The 16714-nt window shown below is 41.3% G+C and overlaps 1 long non-coding RNA gene across 1 annotated transcript in view; it reads left to right on the top strand.

Annotated features, from left to right (window-relative positions):
• Window positions 1-565: 565 nt before the first annotated feature.
• The window catches only part of LOC123614969 (uncharacterized), a 255660-nt gene continuing 239511 nt past the window's right edge, over window positions 566-16714 (top strand). Inside the window, exon 1 of the long non-coding RNA XR_006722485.2 lies at window positions 566-788. This is a non-coding gene — a long non-coding RNA (uncharacterized LOC123614969). The remainder of the gene's footprint in view (window positions 789-16714) is intronic.

Below are 16714 nucleotides of genomic sequence, written 5' to 3'. Positions count from 1 at the left end.
GTTTGCTTTGCTTCTTCAGATGGTGTGTGCGTGTGTGTCTTTCTGCATGCATTGTAATTTTTTTTTGTTGAAAGCCAGACACAATGTACTGGGTAGTAGGAACTGAGGTTATAGGCTGTAGTGTAAGAGTTTATGTTAATCTGGCCAGGTGTTGGCTGTGTTTAATGTTTGCTGTGGCTGTAGGTGCTTAAGGCTCAAATGACTGTACTGTCCTTGTTTTTTGTCTCCTCTCCTGACTTTGGGATTTGCTAAGTACTTTTTCTTTGATAGAATCTATGTCTTAATGGCTCTTTCCATGATAATCCATTGTTGTTACACTGGAGCCCTGTTGACATGGTCAAGTGGGGCACTCTGCAATATTATGATTAAATCTTACTCTTTTAATGAGCCTATGTCTCTCTCTGGGCTGTGACTGTTCCCAGTGTTTCTGAGCTCCCTCTCTTACCTAAGACAGGAAGGGCAGATGGAGTTGGAGTATCAGAAATGCCCTTCCCAGAGGCGGGCTATGGCTCTGGGAAACATCACTCCTCCTAATGTAGACATTTTTTGTGGAGAATGCTCTCACTACCTTTCACGATGACTAATCTTTTCTCCCGACAGAGCCAACAGGGATCTTTCTAGGCTCTTCTCCATGAGCAGCTGATGGGGTTTCTGGAGATAAAGCCCATGACACTGTGGGCCACCCCCAAGCCTGGGTCCCTGCCCCAGAGATCCTCGCTCTTCCACCAGTCCGCCCTTGGTCTTCACCTGGTCCTGCCAGTGCATCGCTCTGGTGGCTTCTGCTCCAGGTAAGCAGGTCTGGGTTCGTGTGACTCTCGACTGATCTACAGATTTCAGGGTGGAGGTTTGCCCTGCAGCCCAATTGATGGGCCCAAGAGAAGTGTTGATTTTCTGTTGGTTCAGCATTTTTGTTGTTGAAAGGATGGGAAGTGACAACTTCTCAGCTCTTTACATGTGAGAGCTAAAATTTTTAAATTACTTCAAAATTTACTGTATTATTTTAGAAAGTATTTGATCCCAGACTGTGTGTGTATGTATGTGTGTGTGTTTAGGTATCTTATAGGGGATGGAAACCCCACTCAGTCACTGATTTCATTTTTGATTCTCATTTTTGTAAGGGACACTTTTGTTCCCTATCCCTAATTGGAACTCTGGCCAGGCCTGTCAGATTCCAGACTTGGCAACTTTCAGAACAATAGCTTTGGCTTTTGATCTATTTTTCTATTTCTGGTCCATGGGATTGTTTACCTAGTTTTGAACTAGAGCTATATTTAAAATACATTTATCTTACATTTTATCTATCATTACTATGACAGAGGAGGATGATTTTAAAGCCTGAGTCCTTTGGAATTGGAATTCTGAAGTTTATTTTAATCTTAACTTTGACTTTTGGACATTCTTGTTATAAATAATGATGTATACAAATCACATTTAACCCCTGTTATACCATATTTTTCCATGGTGAATAAAATTATATATTTACACTTAATAATGGAGAAACATTTTTAATAATTATGACAATCTACTCAAAGAGACCTTCCTCAGTCCCTGTAAGAGATTACCACTCCATATTGCCTTATAAACTATCTTAGTTACAATGTCACTTTATCTAACTCCTAAATGTTATAATATCTGAATGGTTTCCCCTAACATTTGGAATTGTGAAAGTTCAAAAAAGAATAAGAGGGTTGGCCATTAAGTGCCTGACAGAATTTGTTGGGTGCCAAACCCTGTTGAAAATGAAAGGCAAAAATAGCCACATTTACAATATGTTCAAATTATAACGATAGGTCAGACACTAACATGAACAAGTAGATAACCTGCAGTATCATAGTATATTCTGTACCCTATAGTATGCAAGTGATTAGAAAATACACAGCAGTTTTTGTCCCAGCATAAAATTAACCTAGAGTAATATGTCTTTAAAAATCTAGCAGATTTTTCAGTTTCCCAGCTAGCATACGTATTTTCATTTCTGGATTCACAGGTTGCAGGATGGGATGGGAGGAGCTGAACTTAGAAGCTTTGAAAACTGTTTTTAAAAATAATTCTTCCATAAGTACTTTCACAAAGAAATAAAATATCTTAATGGTTAAAATGATCATGCACTCAAAATAATAGTTGGTACTTAGAGAGTGTCTTTTCCTTACATATGAATTATAACCAAGAAAAATGGTAGCTTTACCTTACAGATAGAAGATCTTAGAAATGGAAATGTTTCATTTGGCTGCTCTGGTGACAGACCCAGAAATGAGTGTTGAAGCTCATATAAGAACCTGGAACTTTGACAAGAATCCTCTCCCTTTCCATTTTAGGTCAGTCTCTGCCTCTAAAAGCTGGCTAAACCCTCCCTGGTCCTCCCGGGATTACTGGCCTGTAACTTCCACCCCGTATGTCTTCTGCCCTGAGTGATGCTTTAACCAGTACCATGAAAATTCACTACAGAAAGCAAAAAGAAGGCAATGAGATGAGCATTTAATTCCAATCCTTTGGCCCTTGAAAGTATCCTGTGGATTTCTGCCTGGGTGTGTTAAGGGGCATAGAAAGCAACGCTCCTGTTAGACAGTAAATTGCACGCAGGGCTGTATGATCTCCTGCTTTCTTGCTGTCTTTCCCTGTTTGCCTCCAGAAGCTGCCCAGCAGTAGAGGCTGGCAGGCTTACATTCCACCTGAAGCTCAAGAAGTCATCTTTGGGTGACTCTGCTGTCAGCACAGCTATTTCGGAGGAGGGAAGGGGACAAAGGGATTTGCTCTTTTACCAAAAGGCATTGTTCCAGGATGAGAGGGCTGGAGGAAGAGAAAAGGATGCTTGACTCCTTAAGTGCCTGCCTTTTCAGCACAAGACAAACTGCTGCTATGATTGTCTTTGTAATCCACTTTGGTACAGATACATAATAGACATTATATATAATGCATGCAAGAAGTCAGAAAGCCAGAAAGTTCTCTGACACTAACACCTTACAACTTGATGCTAAAGAAAATAGCCTTGTGTGATGAAAAGTGTGCCTTTCATAGAAATTGCTCCTCCGATTTCCTAAGTTTAACTGGCAGGCTTAGCATTTCATTCCAATCTCACATAGCGACTGATTGCTCGGGGCATCATATTCCTTTAAAAGTCACATCTTTACTGCTTTTCGGTAATTGCATTCTGTGTGTGCAGTGATCTGAATGCTATTTGAGGGAAAAGGGCATAATATTACATATATGTTAGAGAAAGGTGCTAAACCTCTGCCCAGTTTCCTGATATTTCCTGATATGTGGATTCAATAATGATATAGCCACATTTTTAATTTGTATTACTCTGGTTTATAGTTTCTTTTTTTTTAAAAAAGAAAAATAAGCCTATTTAAATCTTTCATTCATGGTTAATTAAGTGATTGAAATGGTCAATCAAAGACTTACCATAAATTTCTAAACTACTGCAGTGTTTCTTGCAAAACATCCAGAAGCCAATAAATGAATTAAAGAAGATATTTAATGCTGAACAGAGCATGCATTAAAATATAAACAATCCTTGGGGAACATACACATGTGGAACAAGCTGGCAGTTTATTAGAGCCCAGAGTTAAAAGTCCAAAGGAAGAGTAGTGACAGAAGGACACTGAGGCCATGAAAACAGGAGTACAGGTTCAATTAATTTATTGACATAATTAGTATATAGTTATTAATAACATTACAGAAGCAGTTGGCAAGTGAACATACATGGACACCATTTGAATGAATTCAAAAGAACCCTGTACTTACCATAATTAAATTATTAGTTCTGAGAAAGCCACATAGACTATGGAAGCCATCACAGCGGGCCAAAAGTCATGCATCCAGTTTATTTTCTCACTAAAATAAAATGTCTGGAATTTTTATATCTTATCAAGCTGAATCCATAGAGCAGAAATGATTATGACTACCAGGATTGAGTGGCTCACTTGTCATTTCAGCATTTGTGAAAAAAACGTGGGCCAGATCGCCTCATGGCTTATAAAAAAAAAGAAGCAGGGAAACATAAAAATAAAATTTCTTAAATGAAATCAGTCTCTGGGCAAGCAAATTCTCCACTTCTGTATCTTTGCCCCTGAATAAACGTGTAAACATAAGAGCTAAAGTATTAATTTCAGGTTTTCTAAAGACAACACAGAGTTAAGCACACTGTGAAGAGAATAATCCCAACTGTAGGTAATAAAATTTAAAAAAACTTCTCCTTTCTTTCCTTTAATTATGTTTTTAATGCTCTTTGCTTTAATCCTGCACTGTTTTTGTTCACCTGGTGAGAAGAATGCAGACTTTAATCAGTGAGATGGATTTCATTCTAATGTAGCTGTTGTGTATTGGCTTGCTAACCTCAATGACACTTGTAAGCAAACAAACCCAACAATTAAGAAGAAAAAATATATTATTTAGGGAAAAATTCAGACTCTGGAAATTTTAACCAAAAAAAAAAAAAAGGAAACATATATTAAAAGAGAATTTCTTCAGCATATACTTTCTGCAGAGGGAAGTGAATCTTGGAATATTTTGAAAGATAAGGATTTGCATATAATCGGGTAACACTGAGTTCTGTTGGGGGTAGGGGTGCTAGATATGGGTGGGGATTTTCACGCCATGGCTGTGGTTGTCTGGAAATCTGACCTAGATATTTGGAATACTGTTAGTCTTAGCAGAATATTTGTGGGATCAGGAAATTAAGAAATGAGTTTCTGGAGGTGGTTCCTCCTTGGTTCTTAGCCTCTTTGGATTTCTGAGTGTCTGATAAAATCTACGTTTCTTGTAGCAAAAGAATTGACGTATTTGTGTACAACGTGCAGTAACAAGAAGATAAGCTTTAATAATAATGCCTAATATTTATTGTTTGCCGACCATTTGCCGGCATTTTTCTGAGTACTCTTCCCATTTAGTTAACCCAGTTAATCCTCCCAACATCACTCTATATAAACATTTTTACAGATGAGGAAACTGAAGGAGAGATTAACTGTCCAAGTTCAAACAGCTTGAAAAGGTGAAGCTGAGTTTAAGTATTCTGGGTCTAGTCTGGGCTCTTAGCTGCTTTGCAACACTGCTTCTCCATCAGACCTTTGAGACAAGACAGCTCTTCTCAGCTTGGGCAAAGGAGTTGGCACTACCTCTCTGCTCCTCCCACTAATCAGTGGTTAAGTTGCATACAGGGCCAGATGAGTGAGGGCATTGTAAGTACCAGTTAGCCGTGGCGTGTCTAGCCCGCTGTCTCAACTCTCCTGAGTCTGTATTCCCATAACCTGTCAGCCTGAGGCCACCAGTGCACTCTGACTGGTCTCACTGGTGTTTGCCTCTGTCCAACCCCATCCTGAAAAATTTTCTCATGTTGCTTTAGACACTGTGGACACTGTCAGAATGCCCAGGAACCTGTATAGGATCTTGGGTCTTCAAAAGATGAGATCTACAGGCCAACTCCTCTCCAGGCTATGAAAGGAAATTTCCTGGTGCAATGCTGATAGTGTATGGGAGAAAGTGGTGCCTGTCCTCACTGAGAGTATAGAACCTTGTGGACATCACAGGTCCTGGCTGTGTACCCTGGTCAGCTGAGCCCTACATCAGTGATGGTCTGAATTTTAGGGGTCAGGAGGGTATAGCTGAGTCTCGAGAGCTGGGCAGCAGTGAGAAAGGCCCTCCTCTCTTTCATTCAACTTCATGTGCTTGGGTCAGTGCTGCCAGGAAACCTTGAGATGAATATCATGTTCTCCTACACGTAGACTCGGAGCCTTCTCACTCTTCCTGACCTAGGAGGAAATCCCTATTTCATTAAAAAAAATCTGCATGCGGCTCTGGAATACAGAGTTAAAGTGGGATTTTCATTTGTTCACTGAGTTTTTTTATTGAGGTGTAATTTTCTTGCAGTGAGGTGCAGATATTCTAAGCGTGCAAGGAATTCAGTTCTGACAAATGTGTACTCCTCTGTAACCCACACCCCTATCAATAGAGTGAACATTTAAATAATCTTGTACAATAGATTGGGCATTTACATTCCTTCCCCAGACAGTCCTCAGCCCTTCTCCATAGGAGGCAACCTGTGATTTCTTTCATCTTGGATTAGTTTTGCCTATTCTGGAACTTCATATCACTGAAACCATATATGACTTCTTTCATTCACCGCAATGGTTTTTTTTTTTTTTTTTTTTTTGAGATTCACTCGCGTTGTTGCATGTATCAGTTGTTTGTTCCATCTTACTACTGGGTGGTGTTCCATTGTATGACTACACCACAGTTTGTTGCTGGACAAATGGATGATTGGCAGTTTTTGGCTGTTACGAATCAAGCTGCTATAAGCATTCTTGTACAAGACTTTTGTGGACACAGCGTTTCATTTCTGTGAGTAGAGCTGCCGAGTCACACATGGCAGTTGTTTTTGTAGGGTAGACAGGAGGTGTACAGGTGGAAGGAGTGAGGTATCCCAGGCCAGCAGAATGATTTGAGCCATCGTACACAGTGCACAGAGGCGTCATCGTATGTTAACGACGAAAGTAGAACTAATCACAGAGTAGGAGGCAGAACTGCCTGGACGTGGCTGAGTGCCCGTCCTGGATCTGTTTACTTGAGTATGCACTTGTTCTTGCTACTTGTTTCATTAATGACCTCAAATCCCACAGGTGTTCTAATTGCCCTGGAAAGACCACTGTGATTATCTTTATTATACAGTCCCATGGAAAGAACCATGCTCCAAGTGGCGCCTAATCATGACTGGCTCCTACTGATCTAATTACGGCTTGCTCTGGGACACACCCCGGAATAGCTTGCGATTTTTCTTACTTCTCTTAGGCAAATGACATGAGATGGTGGCCCTGTGTGACTGCTCAGAGACTGATGGTGGAACTCCCTGGGAAGATATGGCCTTATCATTTTTTGGCAGTGTGTGACATGTCTTGATCTCTTTCAAGGGCATTTGGAGGTTGCTGCAAGAGAGAGCACTGTCCCATGGGCCAGACACCTGCCTGTGGTGGGAACAGAAATCCCAGCCCTCAGATTCCTAGAGCACAGGGCAGCCTGCACACACTGCAAAGTGCACTGGAGATGGACTGGGGTCATGAGATGAGATGGAACCTGCATTTAGATGATGAGGGATGTATGCTTGTCTTAAAGACTTCGGGTACACATTATCAGGGACCCAGAAAGCTAAATTAGCCTGTACTCCATGGGCAGCAAATAGGAGATGATCTTTTTTGTCCAAACCTTGTGAGCACTGAGTAATATTTACCAGTCACCTTCTACAGCGATTACCCAAACTCTCACTTGGTGTTTTTTCAGTGGTTCTGTTTGTTTTATTTTGTTCCGTTTTTAGTGGGTGGCTGAATGGAATTTGTCATTATCTTCCTTTCCCAAGTGCTCGGGGGTCACCTTACTCACAGGGTGTCAGGGATGCTTTACTGATTTCAGGATCATCTCAGAAGTCACTTGATTCTTACCTTATGCCTTGGCCATTCACGATTCTGCCCTGACACTTGTATTTTGCAGAAGCTGAGTCTTGGTAAATATTGTTGGAGCTGGAGGTCCTGAATTGTCTCTAAAATGCCCAAATCTCTATTCTCAAAGAACAAGTTCTTAGAATTGCTCTATTGACAAATCCTCTGCTGTTTAGGGAATTAATCATGACGCCACTGCAAAAATGTAACAAAATCAGAGGTGGAAATTAGCTTTCCTCCCCCAGGGTGGAAAGAAAGAGGCCGGATTCAGTGTTCAAAATGAGGGATTTCGGACACATTAAAAAATTTCTGGTCGGTAATTAGAGCTTGTGTGTTTATTTCTTATGGCTGCTGTGACGAAGTACCGTGGCCTGAACGACTTAAAACAACAAGCATTTATTTTCTCACAATTCTAGGGACTAGAAGTCTGAAATCAAGGTGTCCACAGGGCCATGCACCCTCTGAAAAGTCTTGGGGAATCATTCTGTACCTCTTCCTTGTTTCTGGTAGGTTGCCGGCAGTCCTTGGTGTCCCCTGGCTTTAGCTGCATAGCTCCACCCTCTGCCTTGACCACCACGTGGCCTTCTCCTTGTGTTCCTGTGGCCATCTTCTTTAAGGGGACCGGTCATACTGGATTTAGTTCCAGTATGACCTCATCTGAAGTAAACATCTGCAGTGGCCTTATTTTCAAATCAGGTGAAATTTTGAGGTCCTGGCGGTTAGGACTTGAGCCTATCTTTTTTTGAAGGGTACCATTTAACCCACAGCATTGATACATTGAGTATGACACAAACCACACCCTAGGATGGGCAGTTTCTTGGGCAGTCTTTACAAACGGGAATGCTGAAACTGACAGGGAGAGTTCCTGGGAAGAAAGAGAACGTTCAAACGTTCAGTGTTCCGCGAGACACAGACCCTGTAGCTCCGGAGCAATCACAGGCCTGAGATTAGTTCCTGACTATCAACCATGAATCTGTTACCATTTTTTTTTTTTTGCTCCGAACACTTGCTTCTAATTATGCCCCTTTGATGTTTGCACTTCTCAAACGTCTTGAAACTAAGTTCATTTCCATTTCTCACACTTTTCAACATTGTTAACACAAGCCGAACACAATTCTGTTCTTTTTGGGCCTGTTTGGTTAGTCAGAGCCTACAGCAGCTTAATAATTGTAAGTTGCTCTTTTCTTCCTCCTCCTCAGCTGGCAGCTTCCCTAGCACAAAAAATCTCACCTTGTGCCTCGCAGAGCAGGAACAAAGAGGTGGCCACCTGTGTGGTTTGTGAAGGAACTTCTGACACATTTAATTTCATCTGGAAGCTGAGTGTCCGTGTCAGCAACTTTGTTCCAAATGGCTCCAGGGAAACCTGAGTTTTGTCTTGATAGCTTTTCCTTGTATTGTACGCTTTGTTTTTCCATTTCTTTCACTAAACACAACGTGGAAAGAAGCCCATAGTTTTTGCACCTTTTATATAAGCTTTTTGGTGATTAAAACCCTAGGGTGTTGAGTTAGTGTAAATGTTAAAAATGTGTACCTGGAGAACAGTAAGAGCTTTCTCTCTGCGCATTTTTCAAGAGAGCTGTGAATAATGCTGGATTGGAGACTCTGGGAAGCCAGGGCACACTGATTATAGCCCATGCGGTGATATTGTAAGTTTTCCCAAACTTTGCTGTGTTAGTGCCTCCACATCATTTCTGAGAAAGAGAAAAAAGCTCAGTTCTCCTACTGGCCTCAGGAATATTGGAAATTCAGTGAACCGCAACTATTAAAATATGGATATATATTAAGCATGTCTTTTTATTCTGATGCTTTGACATCTTGGGGTCTCCCTGACACTGTAAGGGATTTACCCTTCCCAAAGTTAGCTAATCCCTCGAGGTAGCAAATAACTTGTCCACCAAGGAGTGGGCTTTTCATAGGCAAACTAACCAATCTAGAATCCATGCCTCCTTTATCATTCTCTCACCCTAGGAGCCACTGTCCCCAACCCTAGTCACCTCAAGGCTAGGTATCTTAGAATCAGGGCAGCCCTGCACGCTGGATGGAGCCTGCTGAGGTTTTTCAGTCTAGCCCGTCCTAAACCCATCTAACCTGCTTACCCTGCTTCGCCCATTTCTTCCTATAGAAAACCACAATAAAGGCTCCTGCCCGCATTTTCCCCTTTCTGCCTCTGCCTCCTGACCCACCCTGGTGCTTCAGTGTGTGGCCCTGCAAGGCTGCTGACCCTCCTGTGTCTAGGGATATATGGGTATAAAAACTTCTTCCTTCAACTAAGTGTCTCTGTGTGTTTTCATATCTGACTAGAACAAATGCCAAGTACGTTTTAAAACAGAGTGCATGAAGATTTACTCAAAAGTCACTCAGATCATTTTGAGATGTCTTTCATTGCTTATAGCCAACTCAATGACTGGCTCAAGGGTGACTTTGACCAAGCTCTCCCAAAGGAAGAAAGAGATTGCTTCCAAATCTTGGCAATTGTAAATAATGCTGCAAAGAGCATAGAAGTACATATATCTTTTTGAATTAGTGTTTTCTTTTTCTTTGAATAAATACCAAGGAGTGGAAGTTCTATTTTTAACTTTTTAAAATTTAAATTATTTTGAATTTTCCTCAGCCATAAAACAATCTTACCATTTGCGACAACATGGACCTGGAGTGTATTATGCTAAATGAAATAAGTCAAACAGAGAAAGACAAATACTGTATGTTATCACTTACATGTGAAATCTAAAATACAAAACAAATGAACAGAAACAGAATCATAGATACAGAAAACAGATGGTTTCCAGAGGGGAGGGGGCTAGAGGGAGGAGTGAAGTGGGTGAGGGAGATTAAGAAGTATAAACTTCCAGTTGCAAAATAAATAAGTTATGAGTCTGAATGTACAGTGTGGGGAATATAGTCAGCAATTATGTGATGTCTTCGTATGGTGGCAAATCATAACTAGACTTACCATGTCTATCATTTTGAAATGTACAGAGGTATCAGATCCCTGTGTTGTGTACTAGGAACTAACATCCTGTTGTAGGTCAATTATACTTCAAAAGCAGACAAACTGATAGAAAAAGAGATCAGATTTGTGGTTACCAGACATGGGGAAGGGGGCAGCGGGGGCAGGGGAGTTGGAAGAAGGCAGTTAAAAGGTAACCCTCCAGTTATAAGGTAAATAATAAGTAGAGAGGTGATGTACAGGACAAATATAAATAGCACTGATGTACCTTACATATGAAGGCTGTGAAGAGTAAATCCTGGGAGTGCTCATCACAAGGGGAAAATATTTTTCTCTATATCTTTAATTTTATTTCTATCTGAGATGACGTTCACTTAACTAATTGCGGTAATCATTTCATGATGTATGTAAGTCAGATCCTTATGCTGTACACCCTTATACAGTGCTGTATGTCAGTTGTATCTCAGACTGGAAGAAAAAGAAAGGAGACCCAGTATGTATTCTGAGCCTTGTGTCTGCTTCAGGAAATCACTGAGGCTTGTTGGGTTATTCTGAAAGGGGTGATGTGGCGCAGAGAAGGGCCTTCCTGCTACCGATGGTCTGGGTCCATTTCTCTGGCTGCTGTGGGCTTCTTCTAATGACATTCTCTTCTACTTCAGTCTCCTTTTAAATGGTTCACTTGGGCTGAGACTAGGGTGACGCCAGCTGGGTACCTAGGGCACACATTTTAAGGAGGTGCTCACTGTCAGGGTTAACCAAGGGAGAGTGAGTGCTTCCTTAAATTTTGCACTGAGGCTGCCTTGCTTACCTCCTCCTGTTCCCAACCCTCACAACTAGAAGAATCTAAGACTGAAGACTCTAGGCTTTGACTTTCCTATGTGCTATTATGTTTAGATAAATCATCATGTCTAATGGTCATCGGAATTATGCAGGAATTAAATTGAAACTGAACATGATTCTTATCCTCTAATACATATTAGGCTAAAGTTAATAGGACAAGTACTAGATACATTGTTCATCCAAATATATTCAGTGGGGCTACATCTCAAATCTGGATTTTGGGGTCATGGCAGCAAAAGTTAGATAGAAGTGTCCTGGCATCTGTCTTCGTGGAAGGAACTTTTTTGAGTAATAAAACTATACAAGGGAAAAGAGAGAGGTAGTCACCCCTCCTTTGTGTTACTGAGCACATGGTTCATCCCCCCATTACGTGTAGCTTTATGTGGTACTCAGATTGTTTATGTGTCATCTTTTGTACTTGATGAACTGTTCAAGGGCAAAAAAACATTCTTAGTCTTCTCTGTTTCTCCGGTATCTGGGACATACCAGACACTCAAAAAATACATGTATGCAGGGAAAATTCTTTATTGAATGAAGTTATTTTTAAAGCATTTTAGATGTACAGATTTACCCTGTAAGTATGTAATTCTGTGAAACTGTGGAGACTACAAATCCTTCTCTCTCTTTCTCAATACAGGCTGCTACTTATAGGTCAATAGTGTAAGACTCATTACTCCAATAAAGCTATAAAGTCCTTGAAGGCAAAAACATATGTTTTCTGCTTTGCATATATCTCCAAATCATCTAACAAAGGGGTGTGAATTTATTGATTTTACCTCACCTTGGTGAAGAAAAAAAGAACACTCTACAAAACGATCATTTTGTGACTATGTAATTCCAAATTATTATGCATTCCACATCGCATGGTGGCTATCAACTCTACACATTGGGTACCTCCCGATTTCCATTTTTAAACTAAATTTCAATCTTTGGGAGTGGTTGCTTTGCCATTATGCATATCTTTTTTGTTGTATTTTTGAATTGAGTAAAAAAAATATATGGTAGGGTAAATGACATAGTCCTAGGATTTCAATGTGTTATTTGAACAAAAGGTATGATATTCACAAGATGCAATGGAGCGTGTCTACTTATCTGGCTGTGCAAACTTATGAACCTGATAACAATGGCAATGAAACACTTTTTGCATGAGTGATCCTTCAGGGGTTCTTCTAATAGCCGTAGTAGGAGACTTGCACTTGGAGATTGGAGTTTTTATGCTGAATAAAACTGCATGCTTTTAGCTTCTCTACTGATCTGAATTCTGACCTGAAGCCTTCTCCCCATACATATCTTGGACTGGCCTCTCAATTTTGTTTCTTTCTCATTACATGACTTTTACTCACCTGTGTATATTCATTTGTATCAAATTTCTATGCATCTACCTAAGTGATGACTTCTTAAAAGATGCAATAGCACAGAGATACCTGCCTTTCACTACACAGTCAATATATTTATATTCATGGCTTTCTCGCCTTTATTCCTCCTGATGAGTTTTGAAATGTGTCTACATCTTTCACTTATAACCATTTCTCCTTTTTGGTATATCTTTAGGTATCCTGTCAACCCTTCATGCAAAAGATGTTCCTTCCAGAATCAGAGACTTCTCAGCCAGGAATGCAAACCAAACATAATCTGCACTCACATCTGGCATCTCCCTTCTTGCCTTGATGTCCCAGCCAGAACAGTGATTCCTGCACACATCCAGCCACAGGCACTCCCCTGGGTCTTTGTTTGATCTTCTCCCTTTGCCAGAAATGCTCCTTACCCAGTCACCCTCCCCTGACCTGTCTTTTTGTTTGTTTGTTTGTGTTTTGTTTTGGGGGGATAATTAGGTTAATTTATTTATTTATTTTTATTGTTTCTTTTTTACTTAACGGATGTACTGGGGATCGAACCCTAGACCTCGTGCATGCTAGGCGTGTGCTCTACCACTGAGCTGTAACCTCCCCCCGACCTGTCCTTTTAATCCAGCATAAATCCCCTGGACGTTACACACATTCCTCTAACTGAGCTTAGGACATGTGGCTTTGTACAAAAACGCTTCTCTGTTTCCTCCCATGCTCTGAGATGCCAAGTGCCTCCTGCACTGAGGGCTGAGCCTCCATTTATTTTCCCGGGAGTATGAACAAAATGCTGAGACACGGGAGCATGTGTTCGTTGAATTGAAAAGGGTTGCTCTCTTTCAATTGTGTTGAGTTTACCCTGAACCAAATACAGTACTGTGGCCCCAGCCACAGTTTATGGACTGGACTTGGCCAGCATTTCGCCCACCTGCTTCACATAAAAGGAGTACATTGTAGATGTTAAAAGGATGGACTGAGGTTGTGCTGCCAGAGTACACTTTGGGGCTCTGCCACTCCCTAGCTGAGTGCCTCTGGACAAGTCACTTCAAGTCTCTGGACTGCAGTTTCCTGACCTATGGAATTTGGAGGACAGTGGCATGTATCCATGATAATTATTTATTTTGCCTATTTCCTTAGCATTTAAAGTAAATTAAAAAAATACTAATTATGGAAATCCATTCAACTCACACCCTTTCTCCTTTGCATTTGAAACACGGATATCACTATTTCTCAATCTGGGGATTCATTCTATGCTTTTCAGGGTTCAAGTCAATTTATTTCTGGTTTCAGAGTATCGTGACTCCATTTTTTTTTTTAAAGCTCCCACCTTCTTTCTTTTACAGTCTTTGTAACCAGGGTCTTACCTCCCAGGTCTTCCTGCCAATCTCTTTTACCCTGCCCACCCATTTCAGAATCTCATCTTTCCTGAAGCCAGGGCCATTCTGAGTAAGGAGATCTTATTAGGATGGATGAACCTTATAACCCATGCTGGGATCAACTAAAATGTAAAAGAAAAGTGCAGATTATGAGGATTAACCTGGACAAGGAATCAGTGATGCTACTCCAGGCAGAAGGACACAGCAAGGAGAATAAATGTTACCACTGAGGGGCAGTATCCCTCAGGCCATTCTCCACAGTTAAGACTAACTTTTGTCTACTTTGATTTCCATTTTCCATGGCAGATTTTTGGAGCTCTCATTTTGTTAGCTTTCATGGCCTCTGATATATTTCTCATGATTTTAAAGAAGAAAGATGTGCCGTCCTAATTCGGGAATGTAGGGTAGTGTAATAAGTAGTTAATACCATACGCTTTAGAGCCAAGTACCAACTTTGCCGCTTACTTGCAAGGTGACCTTGGACAAATGTACTTAACCACTTTGTACCACAGTTTTCAAATCTGTAAAATGGGGATGACAATCATAGTACCTCCCTTTTAGGATATGGAAATTAAATTAGTTAAAGCATGTCAAGCATTTGAAACAGAACCTGGGATGTAACGAGTGTTGCTTTGCTATTATTGTCACCTGAGCTCACATGTCTGGCAAGGCACCAAAGGAGTGGGAAAATCTATTTTCTGCTCTTTAAAATTTAGCTTTAAGCCTGACTACCTTTCCCCAGAATTAAGTCAGAGCATCCCAAGCATCTGTCCTGAAGTCTGCTTCACTGATTTCTTGACTTGCATTCGTGTACCTCTTGCCCTTGGCTCCTAGCATCTTCCATTCAAACGCTAACTAATGAAGCCTGGATATTTCAACGCCTCTCCTTCCCTCTCAACCTAGATAAGCCTGCAATGAGGAAGGAGGGTTGATGCAAATTGCAACTGACAGTGTGTACCGGAGTGGACATTTATTGACTCCCACTAACTATGCACACTCATTCAGATAATTGCTGTTCATCGTCCACACACCCTGATGGCCAAATCTCACAAGGGAGATGATGAAGGGAGGGCTTTAGTTTGATGGGGAGCTTTTCCTCTGAAATATTCTACTGCCCCTGTCCCTTTATATGAATTACCTTAGTCCCATGATGGCAGCCTTTCACTTTTTTCAAGTCTCAAAACACACCTTTAGACATTTAATCTGGGTCCAGTCTAGTTGCCTCTGGTGTTACAGTGTTCAAAGTATGCCTCCATGCCCTGAGGATTTGTGAGGATTCTGGGAGCAGAGGCTGGGTGCAGGAAAGGAGTGGAGATGCCATGTAGGCTGGAGATGTTGGTCCAAATGTAATCCATTAAGCAGTCTCTGAGAATGATGCCAGAGTTGACAGTTCGCTGGTACAAAGTGACAGGGAGGAGAGAGGGGGTTTGAGTGTGGGGCACAAACTGGAGGAGGCAGTTTCAGAAGGGCAGCTGGAAGGACAAGCTGGAATTCCCTTAGATTCTAGAACCTGTAAACTGTTTCACTAGCCTCACCCAGGATGGGAAGAAAGTTGGTAAGGACATGGAGCTATTTCATCCTCTTCTCTTCGTCTTCGCATTGGGTCTCTGTGTCATACAAATGTCTTTCCCCCACGCACTTTTAGATTCTTCAGTAAAATGAGCACATGTTTTTCTAAAAGGATAACACATATTTTGATAAATTTGAGTCATTGCTCGACCTGTTTGATTAACATTTATTCTCTTTTGCTCACAGAGCACTTACACATGATAGAACACACTGGAGCCCAGCTCCATGGTAGACTATGGCCAAAGCTTTTACAGGAATTGCCTTATATCAGGGCCACTTTGGGGCCATTGTTAAAGCTTCTTTGTGCTCCGCAGAAGAAGGGTGGACACAGCCGTGTACCAGGGCAATCCTGGCTTGGGGAGAAGGACACAGATTGGATGCGAGCCTGTTCAGCCGTCAGCCGGATGCCTCACCCACACAATCATGGCAGAAGACCTGATTATCTGGTACCGCACAAGTTGAGGTCACCCTCCGCACCAAAATGGGATGAGAGCCAGACAGTCTGCTGCACTGGGCTCCTCTGTACCATGTTGGATGATGGAGACTCCAGGAGGGGAGCACTGATCCACGGAATCTGAACATGCCTTGGTGCTGGGTGAGCAAAGCAAAGGGGAGCTGTTTCCACTCCTGGGAAACTTCAGCGTGTCCGTCTGTATTGGTCGGAGAGTATATAGAATTTGGGAAGAAATGAGGCAGAGTCTGAGTAGCCACTTCTGCCCATTTCTACAGTTCCGTGCTCTCCCTCGGTTCAGGCACTTATCATCAGTCTCTCTGGAACGGGTTACCTTTGTCTTGATTTGCTTCACCCTGTTACCTGCCAGACTAATGGCCCATTCTGTGCTGAATGTTGTCTAGGTCCAAGCTCTAATCTAGCTCTGCCACTAAGTCACATTTGGCACATGCGATAAATGATTTACCATCTCTGGAGTTTATTTTTCTTGTCGGTAAAACGGGGTACTATAAAGGACCAAAGAGATTAACCGTGTGAAAATGCTGTGAAAACTGTAAAGAACAATGCAAACGAAGACTGAACCAGAAAGAGTTAATTTAGCCTAAAGTTAAAGTAGAGCAATTTACTCACTTTTCTATCATTCCTAGACACAGTTTGGACATCTATTAAGCACTGAAGAAATATATCATTTTCAACTGTCTGAATCCATGTGCCGTTGATTTCAAAGCTTAATTGTATTTGAATGAGGAATCAATACATATAAC

This window comes from Camelus bactrianus, chromosome 15, assembly GCF_048773025.1.
Source record: "Camelus bactrianus isolate YW-2024 breed Bactrian camel chromosome 15, ASM4877302v1, whole genome shotgun sequence".
Lineage (NCBI taxonomy): Eukaryota > Metazoa > Chordata > Mammalia > Artiodactyla > Camelidae > Camelus > Camelus bactrianus.
This window is presented reverse-complemented; position numbering and strand designations above follow the sequence as displayed.